This window comes from Dasypus novemcinctus, chromosome 4 (genome assembly GCF_030445035.2).
Source record: "Dasypus novemcinctus isolate mDasNov1 chromosome 4, mDasNov1.1.hap2, whole genome shotgun sequence".
Lineage (NCBI taxonomy): Eukaryota > Metazoa > Chordata > Mammalia > Cingulata > Dasypodidae > Dasypus > Dasypus novemcinctus.
Window position 1 is genome coordinate 87,935,951 of NC_080676.1, and position 22,484 is coordinate 87,958,434.

The 22,484-nt window shown below is 38.5% G+C and overlaps 1 protein-coding gene and 1 non-coding gene across 12 annotated transcripts in view; both read right to left on the reverse strand.

Moving 5' to 3' along the window:
- The window catches only part of SIDT1 (SID1 transmembrane family member 1), a 134,218-nt gene that overhangs the window by 94,818 nt on the left and 16,916 nt on the right, over positions 1-22,484 (reverse strand). The gene's annotated exons all lie outside the window — the stretch shown is intronic.
- On the reverse strand, positions 6,559-6,665 carry LOC111759737 (U6 spliceosomal RNA). Its single transcript, XR_002793633.1, has one exon. It is a non-coding gene; the product is annotated as a U6 spliceosomal RNA (small nuclear RNA).

Consider the following 22,484-nt stretch of genomic DNA (forward strand, 5'->3'; position numbering starts at 1 on the left):
GTTATTTAGGACTGCAGCTCCTGGAAACTTTCCCTCATTCACTGAAAACTTGGTACAAACCTGACTTGCAGTATTGTCTCTTCCACAAGCCCTGTGGTCATAGTGGGAGACTTCAGTACCCATATGGATGACCATTAAATACTTTAACCTCTTAATCTCCAATGATGCCCTCTAACTCATTTCACCTGCCTGATCCCATGTCGTTGGACAATTTTTTCCTTCCTTTGAAGTCATAAATTCAGATTCCACTCTCCTATTCTATAAATACTCATTCAGGTATGATCATTACCCTGGTCCTTTTATTTTACTGAGACTTCCTGTCCAGTGACCCATCTCTTTTCTCCCTATCACTATCTTCCTCATTATCAGAGAGAAACAGCTTCCTACTTGAGAGAAAAGTAGCAGGGAGTGGATGTGGCTCAAGTGGTTGAGTGCCTGCTTCCCACATGGGAGATTCTGGGTTCAGTTCCCAGTGCTTCCTAAAAACAAACAAACAAAAGAAAAAAACAACTCAGGGTACCCAATGTGGCTCAGTGGTTGAGTGCTGGCTTCCCATTTAGGAGGTCCCAGGTTCATTCCCTGGCCCTGGAACCTCAAAAAAGAAAAAAGAAAGAAAGGGAGTGGGAGGGGGAGGGAGAGAGAGAGAGAGACAGAAAGAGAGAGAGAAATACGTGCCCAAAAGGAATCTCAGCATCAAATCTACAACACTATGTACATCTATGCCATCCTTTCCTCCCTACCCACTGCAATCCAAGAGGTCTCTCTTCTCTAATATAAGGTCAATTTCTCTCCTGTGCCCCTGAAAATTATCCCTTTTACCGAAACCTTGCATATACATGAATCACCTTTATCTCCTGCATCTTCAATTTATTCCTCTCTGTTGACTCAGTTTATTTGGTATATATTTAAACATGTTTGTCTTTCCAATCTTAATGAAAAACCTTCTCTCCATTCCATATTCTTCTCCAACTAACGATATATTATTCTGCCTTTCACAACCAAGCTTTCTAAAAAAGTAGTTTCTCTCTCTCTCTCTCACCTTCCATTCCTCAACCCTGTTTACAATCACTCTGGAAAAGAGTTTGACAGTTACATACAATGTTGAATATGCACTACCATATGACTCACTTCCTCTCCTAGGTATTTACTCTAGAGCAGAGGTTCTCAATGGGGGTGATTTTTGCCTCCCAGGAGACATGTCTGGAGACATTTTTGGCTGCCATAACCCAAGGGTAGGGGGGAGTGTTGCTTGTGACATATAATGGGTAGAGGCCAGGGATGTTGATTAACAACCCACAATGCCCAGAATCACCCTACAAAATAAAAAGTTATCTGGCCGAGGGAAGGTGGGGTGGAAATAAGGAAAAAAAAAAAAAGTAAAAAATGCGATGAAGTTATCTGGTCCTCAAACTGTCAACAGTGCTGAGGTTGAGAAACCCTGCCCTAGATGACTGAAAACTTATATTCACACAAAAACCTGTGCACAAAAGTTTATAGCAGCTTTGTTCATACTTGCTCAAAACTGGAAATAACCCAATTGTCCTTCAAATGGTTAGTGGTTAAACAAAACTGTGAAGTATATGTACCTTTAATTGTTACTCTGCAAAAAAAGGAATGAGCTATTGATACACAGCCACATGGACGAATCTTAAAGACATTATGCTAAATGAAAGAAGCCAGTCACAAAAAATAGTTACATACTATAATTGCAATTAAATGATGTGCTGGTTAGACTCATGTGTCAACTTGGTCAGGTAATGGTGCCCAGTTGTTTGGTTAAGCAAGCACTGGCCTAGTTTATACAGTGCGTTGATTGTATCTATGGCTGATTACATTTACAATCAATGAGGAGATTACCTTCAGCAATGAGAGATGTCTCATCCAGTCAGTTGAAGGCCTTGAAAGAAGTGATTTCAGCAGTCAAAGAGAGAATTCCCATCTCTACTTCAGACAGACAGCCTCTCCCAGGAAACTCGATGAGGACCTTCATCGGGGTTCCTAGCTTGCAGCCTGCCCTACAGAATTTGGACTTGTGCATCTCCATAGTTGCATAAGGCAATTTTATAAAATCTCACAATCTTTACTGGTATCTCCTGTTGGTTCTGTTTAGAAAATGCTAGTACTGGGAGTGGTTCTTGAGAAACAGAATCATAAAAGTGGAATTTCTGAATAGGTTCTTGGGTTTTTGCAGTGGGCTGTCTACATTGATTAGATTCAAAGGCACTAATGACTCCATTTCCAATAACTAAGAGGCCACTGACAGTCCATGGCATGAATTGGCAATAGAGATACACAAAATATCACCACTGGATATAGCTACTTCCATACTTATAAACGAGGCAAGACTCTGGGTGAGAGTATTTTTGATACCTTAACAGACTTTTCTGGAGTTAAATAATACAATGATCTTGGCTAGTTGTTCCTAAATATGCTAGATACAGTTACAAAAGAAAGGAATGAGCTGAAGGCTTCAAAATTACAACTCGTGTCGCATGAATGAGGTGAAAGTTTCTCTGAGTGCCCTGAAAGAAAATCTTTTTTTGTGCAGTTGTAGACTTGAGATCCCTGAAACCAAACCCAGAGTCTCACTGTCCAATTAGCAGAGTTACAATGGAAGCTAAACTCTAAACCCTTCATGGTTTCTGTTGTTAAAGTGAAGGTATTGATTGGAAAGGAACTGGATCCTGAAAATTGGGATGGAGACATATGGGTTGATAATGATGGCAGTGGGGAAAGTGAAACACTAAATTCTGTTGAGTCTTTGCCAGTTAAATCTGTAATGGTTTGCCCTGAAGAAACACCTCCTGACCATCAGTATTCCCTGAGGAAACAGCTTCCCCACCTTCAGTCTGCCCTGAGGAAAAACCTTCCTGACTTCCAGTCTGCCCTGAAGAAACAGTCACCCGACCTTCACCTGAAGAGATTAATCCTGACTAATACATATGACATTTCAGAAAGGGCTCAATTAGGACCCAGAAGGCAGATCAGTGGTTGTCAGGGTCAGGAAAGGGGGAGGTTCTGACCATAAAGGGCAGTATGAAGTAATAGTATTTTGAAGTGATTCAATAGTTCTGTATCCTCATTGTGATGATAGTTAGATAAGCCTATACAGGTCTTAAACCTCATAGAACTGTGCAATGATTTAAAAAATTAAAAACCCATGTGTGTTTTTATTATACTGATGCCTATATGGGTGTATACATTTGCTCAAAATCACTGAACTCTTAAAGTGGGTGAATTTAATTGTATGTAAATTATACCTCAATAAAGTGGATTTTAAAAAGGTATATGGAAATATGATGAATTTCACAAGAAATCAAAGAAATGCAAACAAATACAATGAGAAACAATGAGCAGCCACTTTATATCCAACAGAGGTTAAAAAGTCAAGTAATATAAAGCTTTTGTTTTAATCATCTTCACGCAGAATATGGCCATTCTGCAGGGAGAAGGAAAAACAGGTGTAATACGGGGGCATTTTTGGGACTTGGGAATCATCCTGAATGACACTGCAAAGACAGATATGGGCCATTATATATCTTTCCATAACCTACAAAGTTGTGTAGGAGAGACTGTAATAGTAATCCATGCTTAGTGGCAATGCTCCAATTGCCATGAATGTACCACACTAATGAAGGATGTTGTTAATGTGGGAAAATGTGGCAGGTATGGGGAGCGGGGCATATGGGAATCCCCTGTATTTTTTATGTAACACTTACTTAATCTAAGTATCTTTTAAAAAACAAAAAACAAAACAAAACAAAAAAAACAGATAACTTAAAACAAATATACCAGGACCAGATTTAACATTTCCATGCCAAATCATGTGGTCAAGAATATAGAAAAGGATGAAAAGTTTATCCAGTTTGGCTTATGAAGCTAGTATTCTTCTGAAAGTATAGAACAATTTTATGATTGTAATGTAAAAATCAAAATAAAATCTTAGCAAATTGCATAAAACAAAACAACAATAACAAAAAAGAAAAGAAAGCAATCTGGCAGTGTGTCTTTTATGACCCAGCAATAGCAATCCTGGGACTATACCCCAGAGAAACTCTTGCATGGGTCCTTTACAGCACATTTTCAAATTGTCTGAAGGAGGCAATATGGATATGTGTTATTAGAGAAATGGTTAGGAAGAATGCTTTTTCAATTATGTTTAATTAAATATTTTTTAAAAATTAAAAATTTATTAGCGAAGTTATGTGTTTACAGAAAAATCAGGCAGAAAACAGAGTTTCCATATACCCCCTATTATTAACATCTTGCATTAGCATTGTACATTTGTTAGAATTGATGAAACAATATTAAAATTGTACTATTAACTACAGCCTATGATTTATATTAGTGTTCACTGTTTATGTTGTACAGTCCCATGTGTTTTTTTAATTTAATTTTTACTCTACGAATGTATATACAACCTAAAATTTATAATTCAGTGCTTTTTAATTATATTCACAGTGTTGTGGTACCATCACCACTGCCCATTACCAAAACTTCACCATCAATCCAAACAGAAACTGTAAAATTTAGGCATTAACTCCCCATTCCCTACCCCCACTCCTGCCCTTGGTAACCTGCATTCTAGTTATTGGAAGGTTTTAAGCAGAGGAGTTTTAAGAGGTCTCTCTGGTATCAATGAAAAGAATGTACTAGAGGGCCAGAAAAGAAGTGGGGAGGATGTTCATTCTCAGGAAAATGCACAGATAAATGAATAGGGTGTCATATAAGGTAATATGTAGCAGTTGGAAGTGATGAACTAGATGTACATAAAGCAACATGAATAGATATCAAAAATAACTATTCAGCACAAAATTGCTGGTGAGGCTGAGTAGCTATGCTCGAAAAAAGGGCAGCCACAAGGAAGGCTGGGCAGCAACTAGGACCACAACAAAGGCCAGCCCATAGGATCAGCCTATTGAGACACAGCACGGCTACCCTTTGTCTCCCCTGGCTCCCGCTTCAGGTTACGAATACCCTTCTTTACCTCTCATCCTTATTTTAATATTTTATTCCATCTGGACAGCATGGTTTACTTACCAGTGCCACCAGCATTAGACCCTAGACACTGCTACCATCCTACTACCAAGGAAACCCCATGCTGATCTGTTGTTGCTGAACAGCTGTTTCCTTGCATTGCTGGCTTCTAAGTCATCCTTGCATCATTGGTCCCCAAGTCAAAGTCTTGGGAAAGCAAATATGATTGGCAGAACCTAGACCATATGCCCATTCCTGAGCTTCATGAAGGGGGAAGGAAGGAGGCCAAGACAGCAAGTGCCTAGTGTTCAGTTTCAGATGGGGCTCTACCTGCATCTGAGACTCATGAAATGGGGAATTCCCCCAAATACATAAGAATGGGGTTCAGATGTAGAGCAGTCAAAAAAAAAAAAAAAAAAGGCCAAGGTCCATTATGTTTGAATCCCTTTTATATGCAACACCTATGACTATCCACAGAAAAAATGATCCCTAGAACACTTTGCAAAATGCTGCCCCAGATATTTTTCGTGTGAACTACTGCTAAGACAGGTATGTCCTAAAAAGATCCAAACTCACACTGATACCTCCACTGTAAAACTAACAAAGCCTATGTACTGCGCTACCCAACTTAGCACTCAATTACATTCTATTTTCATGTTTTGTAGTATTTATAAATTGTCCCATGAATTTATTTTGTCTCTCTTGGAGGATTTTTATCTTTGATGTATTTGGAACCAAGCACATATGTGATACTTAGTACATACACTACAAATATTTACTGTTTTTATATGAGTAGAGGAGTACAGTTAAAGTTGTAGGTTTAAACAAGTTTTCTTTAAAAATTCCAAAATATTAGGGAAGTGACTACTCTTCATTCTTCAACACTATTTCTACACATATTTTTTTCTCTCAATTTGTCTGCTCCTTGAGGGACCCCTATGATATAGATATGGGCACTTCTCCTTCTGCCTTCCCTAGTTCTTAATTTTTATATGCTACATCTCTTTAGGGAGATCCTCAACCCATGCCTTAAGTCCATCTGCCAGTTCTTTAATACACTTTTCATTCTAACGTCCACTCCACTCCCAGGGTTTTTATGTAAACAGTATTATTTTTAAAACCTGGAATTCCTAGTCAGCTCATCTTTTTAAAATTTTTTTTATTATTTTATTTTATTTTATTTCACTTGAGAGGCACTCTTCCAAATACTTGATGTGACTTTTTTTCTATACCCTTACCCTTACCCAGTTGTCTCCTCTCTGTGTCCATTCGCTGTGTGCTCTTCTGTGACCACTTCTATCCTTTTCAGGGGCATCGGGAATCTGTGTTTCTTTTAGTTGCATCATCTTGCTGTGTCAGCTCTCCGTGTGGGCGGAGCCATTCCTGGGCAGCTCTCCTTACTGGGCACAGTCCTTGTGCTTGGGGCTCCCCTACCCGGGGAACACCCCTGCATGGCAGGGCACTTCTTGCGCGCATCAGCACTGCGCATGGGCCAGCTCCACACAGGTCAAGGAGGCCCGGGGTTTGAACCTCAGAACCCCATGTGGTAGACTGACGCCCTATCCATTGGGCCAAGTCCGCGAAAATATGGAATGCTTCACGAATTTGTGTGCCATGTTTGCTCAGGGGCCATGCTAATCTTTTCTGTATCGTTCCGATTTTAGTATATGTGCTGCGGAAGGGAGCACTCAGCTCATCTTTACAACTGGTTGCCCTTGCTTCATTTTATCAATGTCGTCTTATTCATATCTCTTTGAGGATATCCACTTTAATTATTCTAAAGTGTTATTATTTCTGTTTATTAATTATTATTAAGTCAAGTAAAGGTTGATCAGTCTGATGTCTCTCATATAAATTCCTTCCACAGATGTGCTGTTCTTTTCTCCTGGGAGCTCTTACTTCCCTTGGGTATCAGCTATCTAGGGTAGTCCTAAGAACCTGAGGGGAAGGGCTGAAGGCAGGAGGAGCGCAGGAACACAGGAAGGGATACGAGAGTGGGAAACACTCTTAGGGTGGAGAGCCTTGGAGGTGAGCACGCCCCTGCCCCCCCCAGTAGTCTAGTCTGTGCGCCTCTCCTCATGGCACCCATGGGGATCTAATTGAACCTCTGTTCTAGCACTGTCCCTGCGTTGGTTGTGGTTGTAATCTCCTTTGTCAAAGGAATACTCAGGGATGCCGGGTCAGCCTGCACGGTCATGATCCTTCCCCACTTGTGCAGTGCTCCAAGGACAAACGCCCCTGAGTCCACTAGAACTCCGTTTGCGCTGCTCACAACGTGATTAGACAGGGCAGCAACAAGCCACCTCCGCCAAACTGAAGGAGTCAAAGAAAAAAAGAAAAGAAAAGAAAAAATTCTCTTCCAATCTATTCCTCTCCATGGCCTCGTAAATTCAGGGGTTGGCATCTGCTTCTCCAAGAGCTCACCATCTTGTTTCCCTAGGATTTCTCAGTTTTTGCATTAATTTCTCAGTCCGCCTGACATTCCCCTGGTTTTAGGCTTCCTCAGGCTTGGGATTCTGGAAGAGAATCAACTGCTCTTGTTGGTTCACCATCTGATCAGAGATCTTGAAGTCTTCTCATCCCCCATCCTTACATCTTCTCTCCTAATCTTTTCTGTCTCTTTCTCTCTGTCCCTGTTCCCTCTCCTTCTCCTGTGAGAGGTTTGGAGAGGGAAAAAGAATTATTTTAGGATGTGAGGCAGAACTCAAGGATCTACTCCCTAGGTTTTATCTATATGCTGAGTGATCGCACTGCAGGTAAGTTTTTTTGTATGCTGTCTGAGGCCTACTTAATTAATGCTCTGAAGATGGAAAAATACTAGAAAATTGCTGTTATGATCGAGTTATATAAGGCATATCAGTTATATATTTCTGTTGTAGAATTTATTGCCAGCCTGGTGTCATTTATAGTTATAAGTAAGTCTTTGTCAGGATATAAGTATTACCTGAAAAAACCTGCTAAATAAATAAGACAAAACTGATCCTCTGCAAACATCTTGATCTACAAAGTCTTCAAAGAAAATTTATTGATATGGGCAAGATATTGTAGTATTCTTGCATTAATGGCAAGGAGGAACTATATCAACGCTAAGGGTCAACAACAGTGGGATAGGAGGGTATGGGATTTTTCCTTTTGGAATGATGACAGCATTCTAGAAATGACAGCACAACTCTGTGATGAAACTGAAGGTCACTAAATGTACACTTTGGATGGATTGTACAGGGCATTGGGCTGCACACAATGAAATCTGTGGTGGAAGATGGACTGTGGTTAACAGAGCAAATATGAGAATGTTTTCTCATGAACTAACATGTATAATACTAATACACGGTGTTAATACTCATGTGAGTTGGGGGAAAATACACCAAATGTAAGATATTGGCTATAATTAGTAGTAATAGTTTGATGATATGATTTCATAGTTTGTAACAAATGTTTCACAACAATGCAAGGAGTTGGTAGTGGGGTGATATATGGGAGACCTGTATGATGATATACATGTTTGTTTTGTAAGTTCACAACTTTTACGATATACTTATTGTTTATATATGTTCATGTATGAATGATGTATTTCAATAAAATTTTATTAAAAAGAGAAAATTTCTTGAGACAAGGAGGAGGGGCTCCAAGAAGGCCTTGGTTAAGAGAGAAAAACATTCCTACTCATGGAGTGAACATTGCCGCAGGGCTGACATACACTACTTGAATTCTCTGACTTCAGATTAGTTGTCCTCTTTAAGTTCATGGGCAGAAAGCAGCATCACCCCAATCTTCCTCCTGCCATCTCTTGGTCCTTGACTGCTCATGTCGGGGCCAACACTTGCCCTAGCTTGAGTACATCCTGATGGGCCTTAATCCAATATGATAGGAGTGCTTAAAAGCAAAGGAAATTTGGATGTGAAAGGAGAAGGAACAAGAGGGAACAAAAAGAGACAGATTGCCACTTGAAGGAGGCAAAGACTGATGGCCAGCAAGCCACCACCAGAAAGCTATGGACTTAGGAGAAAACATGGTGGGCAGATACCTTGATTTTGGACTTCTAGGCTCTAAAACTGTGAGACAATAAATTCCTGTCGTTTAAGCCAACCAGTTTGTTATATTTATTACAGCAGCCCCAGTAAACCAAGACACTTGAAATTAATGGAGGAAAACAAACAAACAAAAAACACTTTTCAATTTTCAGTAATTGTAAGGGAACCAGATATGAGGGTCTTAAACTGAATGATCAAAAGGCCTGACTGTGAAAGTATGGCTACGGTGTGTAAATTTTTTTCTTATTTTTGATAAGCCTAATCTATATATACTTTGGTGGGAGGGAGAGTATCCTCAAGAAATCTGAGTTACATTTCTGGCTCTGCTTCAGACTAGTTACATAATTTTGGACAAGTAATTTAGTCCACTCGTTCTCAGTGTTTTCTCTTGTTAAATAAGAAGAATTTGTGTGATTAAAAAGTCTCTTTAGCGCTGAATTCAAGGGATGTTACATGTTACTTTTTGTTTTTTTTAAAGATTTTATTTATTTATTCTTCCCTCCCCCCTCATTGTTTTGCACTCACTGTCTGCTCTCGGTGTGTTCTTCTGTGTCTGCTTGTCTTCTCTTCAGGCAGCACCGGGAACCCATCTGGAGTAGGAGAGAGGCACTCAATCTTTTGCGCCATCTCAACTTCCTGGTCTGCTGTGTCTCTTATTGTTTTTCCTCTGTGTCTCATTTTGTTGCATCATCTTACTGCGCCAACTCTCTGCGTGGGCCAGCACTCCTGCACGGACCAGCACTCCTGCATGGACCAGTTCTCCACATGGGCAAGCACTCTGCTCAGGCCAGCTTGCCATATGGGTCAGCAGGTCTTTCACCAGGAGGCCCTAGGAATTAAACCCTGGATAGCCTATATGGCAGCTGGGAGCCCAATCGCTTGAGCCACATCTGTTTCCCAGTATTTATTACTTTTAGTGATGGATAAAAGAACAGAAAGATGCCTCAAATGCAAGCCCAATTCCATTTCTATAGCTAAACAGACTTGACAAAGATAACCTTATTAATGTGAGTAAAGGAAATGATGGCACATGAAGTCAACACAAATGTATACTGATTATCTAAACAATGCATATCCTTTATCTTCCACCAGAGGTATTATTAAAAGTCTGATAGTAGCACAGCACTACAAAAGCAATTTTTTAAAATATATTTTATTTTATTTTATTTTAAAATTATTTATTTATTTATTTATTTCTCTCCCCTTCCCCCCACTTGTCTGTTCTCTGTGTCTATTTGCTGCGTTTTCTTCTTTGTTTGCTTCTGTTATTGTCAGCAGCACAGGAATCTGTGTTTTCTTTTTTGTGTCATCTTGTTGTGTTAGCTCTCTGTGTGTGCGGCACCATTCTTGGGCAGGCTGCACTTTCTTTCGTGTTGGACGGCTCTCCTTACAGGGCGTACTCCTTGCACTTGGGGCTCCCCTACCCAGGGGACACCCCTGCATGGCACGGCACTCCTTGCGCACATCAGCACTGCGCATGGGCCAGCTCCACACGGTTCAGGGAGGCCCAGGGTTTGAACCGCAGACCTCCCATGTGGTAGATGGATGCCCTAACCACTGGGCCAAGTCTGCTTCCCTACAAATGCAATTAATAGCACTGAATCATATATTTGAATGTGAATAAAAGGGAAAATTTCAGGTTGTATATATGTTACTAAAATAAAAACTTTAAAAATAACAACAATAATAACTAAATTTATGGATCCCTAACTGCATGATAGGTCCTGTTCAAAGTGTTTCACATATATTAATTCAAATTCTAACAATCCAGTGGGATAGTATTAAGTTAATAGAGTTAATATCCATAATTAGCTAAACAGATGGCTTAGGCTTAATGTAAATTCAAAGGGGGGTTATTAAAGATTTTATTTTAACTGCCTAATTTATGTTTAAATCAAAGCAGCAATTAAAATGGTGTGATGCAATATTGCTTTTATGTTTTTGTTTTATGAGATTAATTTCTAAAATGTAATCTTGTCTTGCACTCAAAAATTCATTCTTAGTTTTGTTTCAATCCATACAATTTTTAAAAAATATTGCATTGCTTCTAATCTTTGCTCTATAAATCTTAAGAGGTCCTTGGGCCAAAAGCAGTAACGATTTTATTTAATCCCCCAAAAACAAAACTCTGTAGCAAAACCTTGGCAACTGAAAGATTCATCCCTCTGATATTATTTGTCACGGTCCTACAGGGCAGTAAGGAGCAAAAGATATCTTCTTGGATGAGGGAGAAGAAAGTCACTGTCATTAGCAAAGCCTCAAACAAGAAGATCAATCAGAGAAGGGAGAGAATGTTGATGGGCTGGCCATGTTCACAAATGCTTGAAGGACAAAAAGGATGCGAGAATGAAAAAGACATAAGATACATGGAAAAAAGGCGAGACGAGAAAAAGAGATTAGAGGGTGGTGGCAGCAAAAGGGAAGGTTGGGAACAGTGACAAGCAGTGAGCCCCAGGTACTCTGACAGAGTTTCTTCAAACCCTTTGGCCCAAGACAGGCTGTAAATACATACACATAAACGCTACTCCAGTAGTGAAAATATAGGGAGACAGTGAGGAAGGGAACAAAGTAGGGAAATTTTTACAACTTGGGTTAGGATGAGGGAAGGACAAATCTTTTTCTTCAGTCTTTTTTTTTCTCCCCCGCCCCTGCCCAGTTGTCTGCTCTGTGTCCATTCGCTGTGTGCTCCTCTGTGACTGCTTCTATCCTTATCAGAGGCACAAGGAATCTGTGTTTCTTTTTGTTGCGTCATCTTGTTGTGTCAGCTCTCCGTGTGTGTGGTGCCATTCCTGGGCAGGCTGCACTTTCTTTTGTACTGGGCGGCTCTCCTTATGGGCGCAATCCTTGCGTGTGGGGCTCCCCTACACGGGGGACACCCCTGCGTGGCACGGCACTCCTTGCACGCATGAGCACTGCACATAGGCCAGCTGCACACGGGTCAAGGAGGCCCAGGGTTTGAACCGTGGACCTCCCATATGGTGGGAGCCATAACCCCTGGGCCAAGTCGGCTTCCCTTTCTACACTCTTAAAATTAACTGCTGGAATCCCAGGTAGCCAGAAAATGCTTTGACCCAGGACAACACATTACTTGATGATGTTAAATAAACTTTAATTCTGCTGTCATTTTCAAATCAAACATTTTAATTCAACCTCTTAGAGTATAACCAAAACACAGATGATTGTCACCTTTAAATTAACTAATATTTTCTTAATTATATATTAATATTCTTGACAACACACTGATCTGGACTTATTCTTTTATAAAAACAAATATAAAATGGAAAAATGATGCAGGTAAGACAAAAGTGGGAATCACTAAGTGAACACAGAGCAGAGATAGAGCATCCTAGACAGATGCTCGGACTTAATGCCGCCAGCCTTGGGATCAACAGAAGACTGGGTCCAAGAGGAAGTTCTTTAACATTATGGGTTTAGAATTAGCTCCTAAAAAGCTTTTCAGTGGCCCAAATAGAGAGCAATTTTCCCAGTTATTAGAAGCTGTGATAGGGATGACAATTCCTATAGCTTTCTCATTAAGGAAGATTTATGTTTAACTTTCTCTGTACTCATTTTTCAATATATGGTACCTTCAAACCAGCTTCATTCTTTTTGGATTCTCACCAAAGTCATTTGCCATGTGTTGAAGCAAGATAGATGGTTACAGATCTCTGGCTGGTCTCTGCCTTTCCCTCTGGGCTTTCTCTTCCTCTTGAGGGTCTATGGGCCCAGTCTCTTGAAGCTTCGTGCTTAAGTGATTCTTAGTCCTCTCTCTCCTCGCATAGGGTGAGTTTCTTTCCAGGACTCCTCTGTCAGTCTTGGTTGTTCTGCTTTACTCCCAGCCTCCCGCTGTAAGCCATCTTGCAAAGTGTCTCCTCTCTCCCCAGGGCCTTGGCTGTTAGAGCCTTCTCCTTTCTGTCAAATGGCAGAAAATGAAAGCTTTCTCTTCCTGTGTGTCTGTTTATATCAGACCCAGCAAAGGGGGCGGGACACAACCTGAGTCATGCCCACTAGCATAGTCAAATCAAAAGCCCTAATCCGAATAGGTAATCTAATAAAAAACATCTGCTGAATTTAATGCAATTAAAGGATATCACACCCAGAGGAATAGATTAGTTCATAAACATAAAACTTTCTCCTTTTGGGATTCATAAAATAATCTCAAATTGCCACACTGTATAACTTCAGCCTTGCTTTGCTCTCTCCAGGAACAGAATACTATCTTTTAACATGTAAATCAACTGCTTTCTCCAGTACAATCAATTTTTATGCAAATTCTTAGAAAAAGGTTATATATGAAAACCCAAACATCTTAGACTAAAGACTTAATAGAATACAACGTTGTTCCTATTGCTGACCTCAGCTTTCAAGCAAATACAGACCCTTAGTTTTGTGGGGGTTTGGTTTTGTTTTGTTTCGGCTAGGGCAGTCAACAAATATACTAAAAAAAAAAAAAAATCTAAGTTTCCAGTCTCCAAAATAAACAAGAAAAAGGAAAAAAAAAGCACAAAACAATGTTTATAAATGTATTTTTAGTAAAGTAGAAAATCGTATTTTGTCTGGCAGACCCATGATATGTTTCACATTTTTCTCAGCAAATAAACAGATAGGATGTCGAGGCCCCAATTCAAATAGTTCATTAGATGTGCCTTTAAATCACTAACACACCAGCTTGGTGTGTTGACGTGGAATTTCTATTAGCTCCAGAGTTAAACAATGTAGGAAGACCTGGCTAACATACAATGGGGTGCTGCGTGGCAACCTGTAATGGCATTAACCCAGTATGGTTTCTTCTCACTGAAAAGAAGAAAGAAATGCTGGCACTTTCCGAGCAGCAAAGAGGTTTCAAGGTATCATAAGTGTCAAGTCTTTTGGTCTTCAAATTCAAGTCTACAGTTTGAAATGATAGAGTAGGCAGTTCAAGTAACAAGTTGAAACTAAAGTAGGAAAGGGAGAAAGGGAGAAAATCACTACATAGTATATTGGAGACCTAAAATACCCCCTCAAAAGGAACCACCACAGCAGTAAAAACAAAACAAAAAACAACAACAAATACAACACTACAGCAAGCCTGTTGACATGGCACTCAGCAGGAATGCCAGCAAGAAACAAAAAGGAATTGGAATATAAGCTCAGCACATGTGGCAAGCATGGAGGGTAAAACAAGACAAAACAAAACACTTCCAAGCAGTTAGTAGCTCTATGGGAAGCTTCTCAAAAGCAGGGAAAAAGAGTAGTTTTTTAGAAACAGTAATTGTCTTTCATTTGCTTGCCTTTATAAGATAAAGAGTTAAACATGATCTTTCCAGCAAGATGCTACTTGTCTATAGTCAAGAAAAAAATTATAATCTGACATAGGATGGATAAATATCAGAACACTGAATCTTACTGTTTGAATAAGGGTCAGAAGGCAATTCTTTCATTGTATCAGTGAGGAAAATAAAGTGTAGGGAGGGAATACGATGTGATGAAGGTAGAAAGTTAAAGGGATGAAAACACAGGTCTCCTGGTACCCTACCCAGTGTTCTTCTCAATAATGCTCTGCCTCTTAGTTGCTTATTGTCATTTCCTTAGGTAAAAGTAATGCATATTCATTGTGAAATATTTAGAAAATACAGAAAAGTATAGGGAAGAAAATTAAATCCCCCATATTCTCACCAACCAGAGATAAAACTAAGTTTTTCACATTTCAGAAACTACTAATGAAAACCCACATCAAAAAAAAAAAAAAAAAAAAAAAAAATCCTGAGAATTCTATAGCTTAAGACTTGAAATGAATAAAATTATGGGCCAGAAATCAGACACTAAGAAATTCTAGTTTTAGCTATCACTGATATAATTCTCTTTACTCTTCTGGCTTTCAGTTCCTCATGAAAAGGGAATTATAAGCTTATACCTTTAACTGCAAAATCAAACCTAAGGATTACTAAACTTATTTAATCGTCTAAGGGCAAACCTGTTTGGGAGCCAATAGATGACCTGGATGCTAACTGATGACTACTATCTTCCCTGTGATTTCCTAAAAGCCTTTGAAATATCATAATTTTACTGGTGATGAGAGGAGAGAAAACACCTACTTTCTAGGTCAGAGTGAAAGAGATATTCTTAATATACTCACTATAGATGTGGAGATAGTGATTTGAAGAGAAAAAACTCATAATTCTTGGAAGGGTAGGTTATTTATAACAGGATTTTAATGTAAATAAAAGCTTTGAGTAATTGAATTAAATAAAAATCTATAAGTTAATAATGATATATATATAAATAAAAATGAAGGAATAAATAAATAAATGGGAGAGATGGAAAAGCTCTTTCTACAGTAGAATATCAACTAATAATGAATGGTGAATTAGGAAATCATTATTCGGCAACCATGATATTAATGTCTGATTCAGGCATGAATAATCAATGAATGGGAGAGTTCTGGGAAGATGACATTGGAGTAGGCAGGCAGAGCTTAACTCTTTCACAAAAACCATGGAAAAAGTGCCAAAAGTTGTCCAAGGGACCTGTTTTGGGGGTCAGCAGATCAGGACAGTACCGCACAACTCACAGAAGGGTGAGGGATAGAGAGACCAAGAACCTAAAACAACAAACATGAATTACTAAAGCCCCACGGCAGCTGGCAAGGGCTTCCATCCCCTACCTTCAAGACATTCAGCCTGGTTAAATACCTTGGATTATTGGAGTTGACTGAGAGGGGAACAGACATCTTCCTTCATGTCAGCTTTATAAGGGAAGAGGGAGGGTAAATTGGAGGGCTTCTCTTCAGTGAATTCAGCCAGCAAAGACTGCTTTGAATCTTGGCTCTGTTCAGACCAGAAAATGGGAAACAAGAGACTGAAAAAAACACCTCCATGGAAAGTTTTGCCAATGAGTGTCTTCTGCTAACTGGCTAGGAAATTGCAAGGAAAAGAAATGCTTTAGCCCCACTCCTGGGTAAAAATTTGCCACATTATTGAGTTTCTGGCCTGATTTTGATAACTTAAGCTGGACAATTTTAAGGACTTATAACAAGTTGAACTGAAAATCAAAGAAGAGCTGTGAAAAAGAAATACAAGGCAAGAGGGAGAAATTGACCATTAGAGTAAATTCTCCAAAATATTCAGATGCCTAGATATTAGTAAAAAATTACAAGCCATACTAGGAAACAGGAAGGATGGACCAACCAAAGCAATAAACCAAATATCCTGACAAGATACAGGATTTAAGACAACTAATCAATGATAACCGCACAAATCTAAATCAATTCAAAGCGTTGAAGAAAGATATGACTAAAGAGATATAGAATATTAAGAAAACATTGGGTGAGCATAAAGACTAATTTAAAAGCCTGCAAAGAAGAGTAACAGAGTTTATGGGAATGAAAGACACAATGGATGAGACTAAAAATTAGTATTAGTTATATTAGTAAAAGAGGCAATTCTCCAAGAAGAAATAACTATCATAAATATTTATACACCTAACCTGGATGTGCCCAGATACATAAGACACATGCTGGCGAAACTGTAGAGAGAAATAGATACCTCTGTAATAATGGTTGGAGACTTCAATACACCACTCTCAGTATTGGATAGAACATCTGGACAGAGGATAAATAAAGAAACAAAGAGTTTGAATAGTATGATAAATGAAACAACCTAACAGACATTTATAGAATATTGCACCCCCAAACAGCAGGACATACATTCTTTTCAAATGCTCATGGATCCTTCTCCAGGATAGACCATAAGGTGGATCAAAAGACAGGTCTTAATAAATTTTAAAAGACTGAAATTATACAGAACACTTTCTCTGATAAAAACAGAATGAAGTTGGAAGTCAATAATAGAGGGAAAAAGGGAAAATTCATAAACACATGGAGATTAAACAACACACTCAAATAATCAGTGGATCAAAAAAGAAATTGCAAGATAATTCAGTAGCTATTTTGAGATAAAAGAAAATGAGAACACAGCATATCTAGATCTATAGGACACCACAAAGGCATTGTTGAGAGGTAAATTTATAGCCCTCAATGCTTACATTAAAAAAGAAGAAAAGGACTTTTGGGAAGATGGCAAATGAGAAAGACACTGGACTTTCTTGTGTCCCAGAAAAATAGCTGGAGGACAGGGAGAAATGGCCTGGAGAAAAATCTGTTAGGATTTAGGATACCAGGGGAAGGCTGGACACCACCCAGAAAAGAGAAGGACAAAAGAAAAGAATCTCAATGGCAAAACTGTGAGTTAAAGCTGCAGCTACAGCTGCTGGCACCCTCCTCATTCTATAGACACTTTTGAATTCTCAGACCTCAGGGCAGGCAGCTATACAAAAAGAGGGTTCCAGGGATCCACCTCCCAAAGAAAGAGGAGAGAGGGGTACAAAAAATTTGGTCAGCTGTCCCCAGGAGCCCTTCCGGGCTGGGTGGGACAGCACAATTACGTGCCTTGGGAGCCAGCAAGGGACTGAAGAGATCAGACCCTCTCAATCTCCCTCACTTCTGACTGGGACTGTTTGTTGAAGATGCAGAGGGAAGTGGGATTACTTCCTCCCTGGGAAAAGAGGGGAGCTACCAGCAAAGGATGGAGAACAGCTTCTGAGAAAGTTTGAAGTAAGAGGCTCTTAGCCTCCAGGCAGGAAGCTCTGTCACATTGATCCAGTCCCTGTTACAGCAAATACTCCACAATCAGGCATTGAAGTGAGAGGACTGCCAAAGATTACCATCTGCTGGCAGACCAAAGAAGTGCATATGAAGAAATTAAAATTAAATATGTGAGAGGCATTTTCCTGCCTTTACAGCCTCACTCCCTGAGGCCCTAGGAAGCAGGTCTGCAACCCATTAACTGGGTCCATGGCCCAGATTTGAACAACTAACAGAGACAATTCTAAAGACCCAGAACAGGTTGAACCAAGAATCAAAGAAAGGCAGTAACACACAGCCTCCCATCACTAAAACCCTATGAAAGAGAAATTAAGCATCTGAGAAAACTCACCACCCTAATCTAAGAAAATGGAAGAAATGACCCAAGAAAAGGAATATGTCAAAGCCCCAGAAGAGACACAGGATTTGAGACAACTATTCAATGAGATTCATACAAATTTCCAAAATCAAATTAATAAGTTGAAAGACAATATGGCTAAAGAGATAAAGGACATCAAGAAGACAATGAGTGGGCACGAAGAAAAATTTGAACACCTGAATAAAAAAGTAACAGATCTCATGGGAATTAAAGACATGATAGGTGAGATAAAAAACACAGTAAAGGCATATAACATCAGACTCAAAATGATAGAAGAAAGAATAAGTGATACAGAAGACAGAACAACTTAAATTGAAGAGAGAAAAAAAGGAAAAATTAGAGCAGGGGCTCAGGGAGTTGAAAGATATCACAAAACATAACAACAAACGTGTCATGGGAATTCCAGAAAGAAAAGAGAAAAGGGACAGAAAGAGTATCGAGGAAATAATACCTGAAAATTTCTCATGAAAGAAATGAACTTACATGCCCAAGAAGCGCACTGTTCCCCAATGAGAATAAATCTGAATAGACCTACTCCAAGACACATACTGCTCAGGATGTCAAAGGTCAAAGATAAAGAGAAAATTCTGAGCACAGCAAAGGAGAAGCAAACCATCACATACAAGGGATGCCCCATAAGACTCAGTGTGGATTTCTCATAAGAAACCATGGAGAGGAGAAGGCAGTGGTATGATACAATCAGGGTACTGAAAGAGAAAATTTGCCCACTGAGATTTCTTTATCCAACATAATTGTCCTTCAATGTGAAAGTGTATCTAAAACATTCACAAACATAAACTAAAAGAGTTCATAAAAATAATCCACATCTGCAGGAACTATTAAAGGAAGCTCTATTGTCTGAAAAAAAAAATACAAGAGAGTGAAGTTTTGAGGAGAGTAGAGAAGAATAGCAGAAAAGGTAGCCAAAAGAGTAAAAAGACAGACAAAATAAGATATATATTAAAACCAAAGAATAAAATGGAGGAAGTAAATAATTCATTTACAGTAATATCACTGAATGTGAATGTATTAAATTCCCCAATCAAAAGATATAGGTTGACAGAGTGGATAAAATAACACAAGCCTTCCATACGCTGCTTACAAGAGACTTGCCTTGGGCCAGGGATGCAAACTGGCAGAAAATGAAAGGTTGGAAAAAGGGACTCTGCACAAATAGTTACTAAAAGAGCAGGAGTAACTATACTAATATTGGACAAAATAGACTTTAAATGCAAAAATATTATAAAAGATACAGAAAGCTATTATATATTAATAAAGGGATAATCCACCAGGAAGAAATATCAGTTATAAATATCTATGCAACTAACTAGGGTGCCCAAAATACATGAGATAAACTCTGGTAAAACTGAAGGGGAGAAATAGACATCTCTACAATAATAGTTAGCAACTTCAACACACAACTCACATCATTAGATAGTACAACTAGATCAGCAAGGAAACAGAGAACTTGAACAATATGATAAATGAGCTAGACCTAACAGACATATACAGAACATTGCTCCCAAACTCAGTGGATTATACATTATTCTCAAGTGCCCATGGATCTTTCTCCAGGATAGCCCACAAGTTAGGTCACAAGGCAGGTCTCAATAAATATAAAAAGACTGAAATTATGAAAAGCACCTTCTTAGATCATAATGGAATGAAACTGGAAATCAATAATAGATGGGAAAGAGGTAAAATCACAAATGTGTGGTGGCTGAACAACACACTCCTAAATAATCAGGAAATCAAAGAAGAAATTGCAAGTGAAATCAGTAAATATATTGAGACAAAATAAAATGAAAACATAGCTTATCAAAACTATGGAATACAGTGAAGTCAGATTTGAGATGGAAATTCATAGCTCTAAATGCCTATATTAAAAAAGAAGAAAGAGCTAAAATCAAAGATCTAACTGAACAACTGGAAAAACTAGAAAAAGTACAGTAAACCATTCCCAAAGCAAGCAGAAGGAAAGAAGTAATAAAGATTAGGGTAGAAATAAATGAAATTGAGAACAACCAACACCACAACAAAAACAATAGAGAAAAACAACAAAACCAAAAGCTGGTTCTTTGAGAAGGTCAATAAAATTGACAAACCTCTGGCTAGACAAACAAAGAAAAAAAGAAGATGCAAATAAATGCAATCAGAAATGAAAGGGGGAAAGTTAAGACTGAACACACAGAAATAGGAAGGATCATAAGAAGAAATTATGAGAAACTGTATGCCAACAAACTAGACAGCCTAGAAGAAATGGACAGATTCCCAGAAATTCACAAATAACTTACACTGACACTATAAGAATCAGAAGAACTAAACAAGCTAATCACATTTAAAGAGATTGAATCAGTCATCAAAACTCTCCATAAAAAAGAAATTCCTGAATCAGATGGCTTCACAGGCTAATTCTACTAAGCATTTCGAGAAGAATTAACAACAATCCTATTTAAAAGCTTCCAAAAAATTGAAGAGGAGGGAAAATTACCCAACACATTTTATGAAGTCAACATCACACTCATACCAAAGCCAGATAAACACACTATAAGAAAGGGAAATGACAGACCAGTTTATCTAATGAACACAGATGCAAAAAGTTTGAACAAAATACTTGCAAATAGAATCCAACAGCATGACCACGTGGTATTTATTACTGTTATATAAGGGTGGTTTAACATAAGAAAATCAATCAATATAATACACATTAACAAATTAAAGGAAAAAAATCACATGATCATCTCAATTGATGCAAAAAAGGCATTCGACAAAATCCAGCATTCTTTCTTGATAAAAACACTTCCAAAGATATGAATAGAAGGAAAATTCCTCAATGTGACAAAAGGCACATATGAAAAACCCACAGCCAACATCGTACTCAATGGGGAAGGTTGACAGCTTTCCCTCTAAGATCCAGAACAAGACAAGGATGCCCACTGTCACCATTGTTATTCAATATTGTACTAGAAGTTCTAGCTAAAGCAATCAGACAAGGAAAAAAAGGCATCCAAATAGGAAAAGAGGAAGTAAAACTCTCAATATTTGTGGATGACATCATCCTATATTTAGAAAATCCTGAATGTCTATGACAAAGCTACTTGACTTAATAAATGAATTCAGCAAAATGGCAGAATAAAAGATCAACATGCAAAAATCAGTAATGTTTCCATACACTAGTGATGAACAACGTGAGAAGCAAATCAGGGAAAATATTTCCATTTACGATAGCAAAAAAAAAGACTCAAATACCTAGGAATCAATTTAACAAAGAAGTAGAGGACCTATATGCAGAAAACTACAAAACAATGCTAAAAGACACCAATGAAGACCTAAACAAAAGGAAAGACATTCCATATTCATGGACTAGAAGACTAACTATTGTGAATATGTCAATCCTCCTCAAACTGATTTATAGATTCAACACAATACCAATCAAAATTCCAACAGCCTACTTTACAGAAATAGAAAAGGCAATTACCCAATTCATTTGAAAGGGAAAGTGCACCCACATAGCCAAAAAGATTCTGAAAAAGAAGGGTGACATGCAAGGAATTTCACTGCCTGACTTTGAAACATATTACAAAGCTACAGTGGTCAAAACAGCATGGTACTGACATAAGGATAGACTTATCAATCAGTGGAATAGAATTGAAAGTCCAGAAATAAACCCTCACCTCTATGGCCAACTGGTTTTTGATAAATCTACCAAGTCCATATTGACGGGACAAAACAGTTTCTTCAACAAATGGTGCTGGGAGAACTGAATATCCATAACCAAAAGAATGAAAGAGGACCTCTATCTCATGCTCTATACAAGAATCAGCTCAAAATGGATGAAGGCATAAATATAAAAGCTAAGACCATAAAACTACCAGAAGAAAATATAGGGAAACAGCTTAAAGACTTTGTGGTAGGTGGTGGTTTCTTGGACTTTACACCCAAAGCACGCACATAAAAGAAAAAATAGATAAATGGGACTTCCTTAAAATTACACTTTTGTACCTCACAGGACTTTGTCAAATGGTGAAAAGGAGGGCGACTCCGTGGGAGAAAATACTTGGAATCACATGTCCAATATATAAAGAGATACTACAACTCAACAATAAAAAGACAAACGACCTAATTTAAAAATGGGCAAAAGACTTGAATCGATATTTGTCCGAAGAAGAAATACAAATGGAAAAAAAATCACATGAAAAAATGTTCAACACTAGTTATTAGGGAAATGCAAATCAAAATTACAATGAGTTATCATTTCACAGCAAACAGAATGGCCACTATTAAAGACAGAGAACTACAAGTGTTGGGAAGGATGTGGAGAGATAGGAACCCTCATTCACTCTTAGTGGGAATGCAGAATGGTACAGCCACTGTGACACACTTTTTTTTTTGGCAGTTCCTAAAGAAGTTGAATGTAGATTTACCATGTGACCCTGCAATACCAGTACTGGGTATAAACCCAGAAGAACGGAGAGCT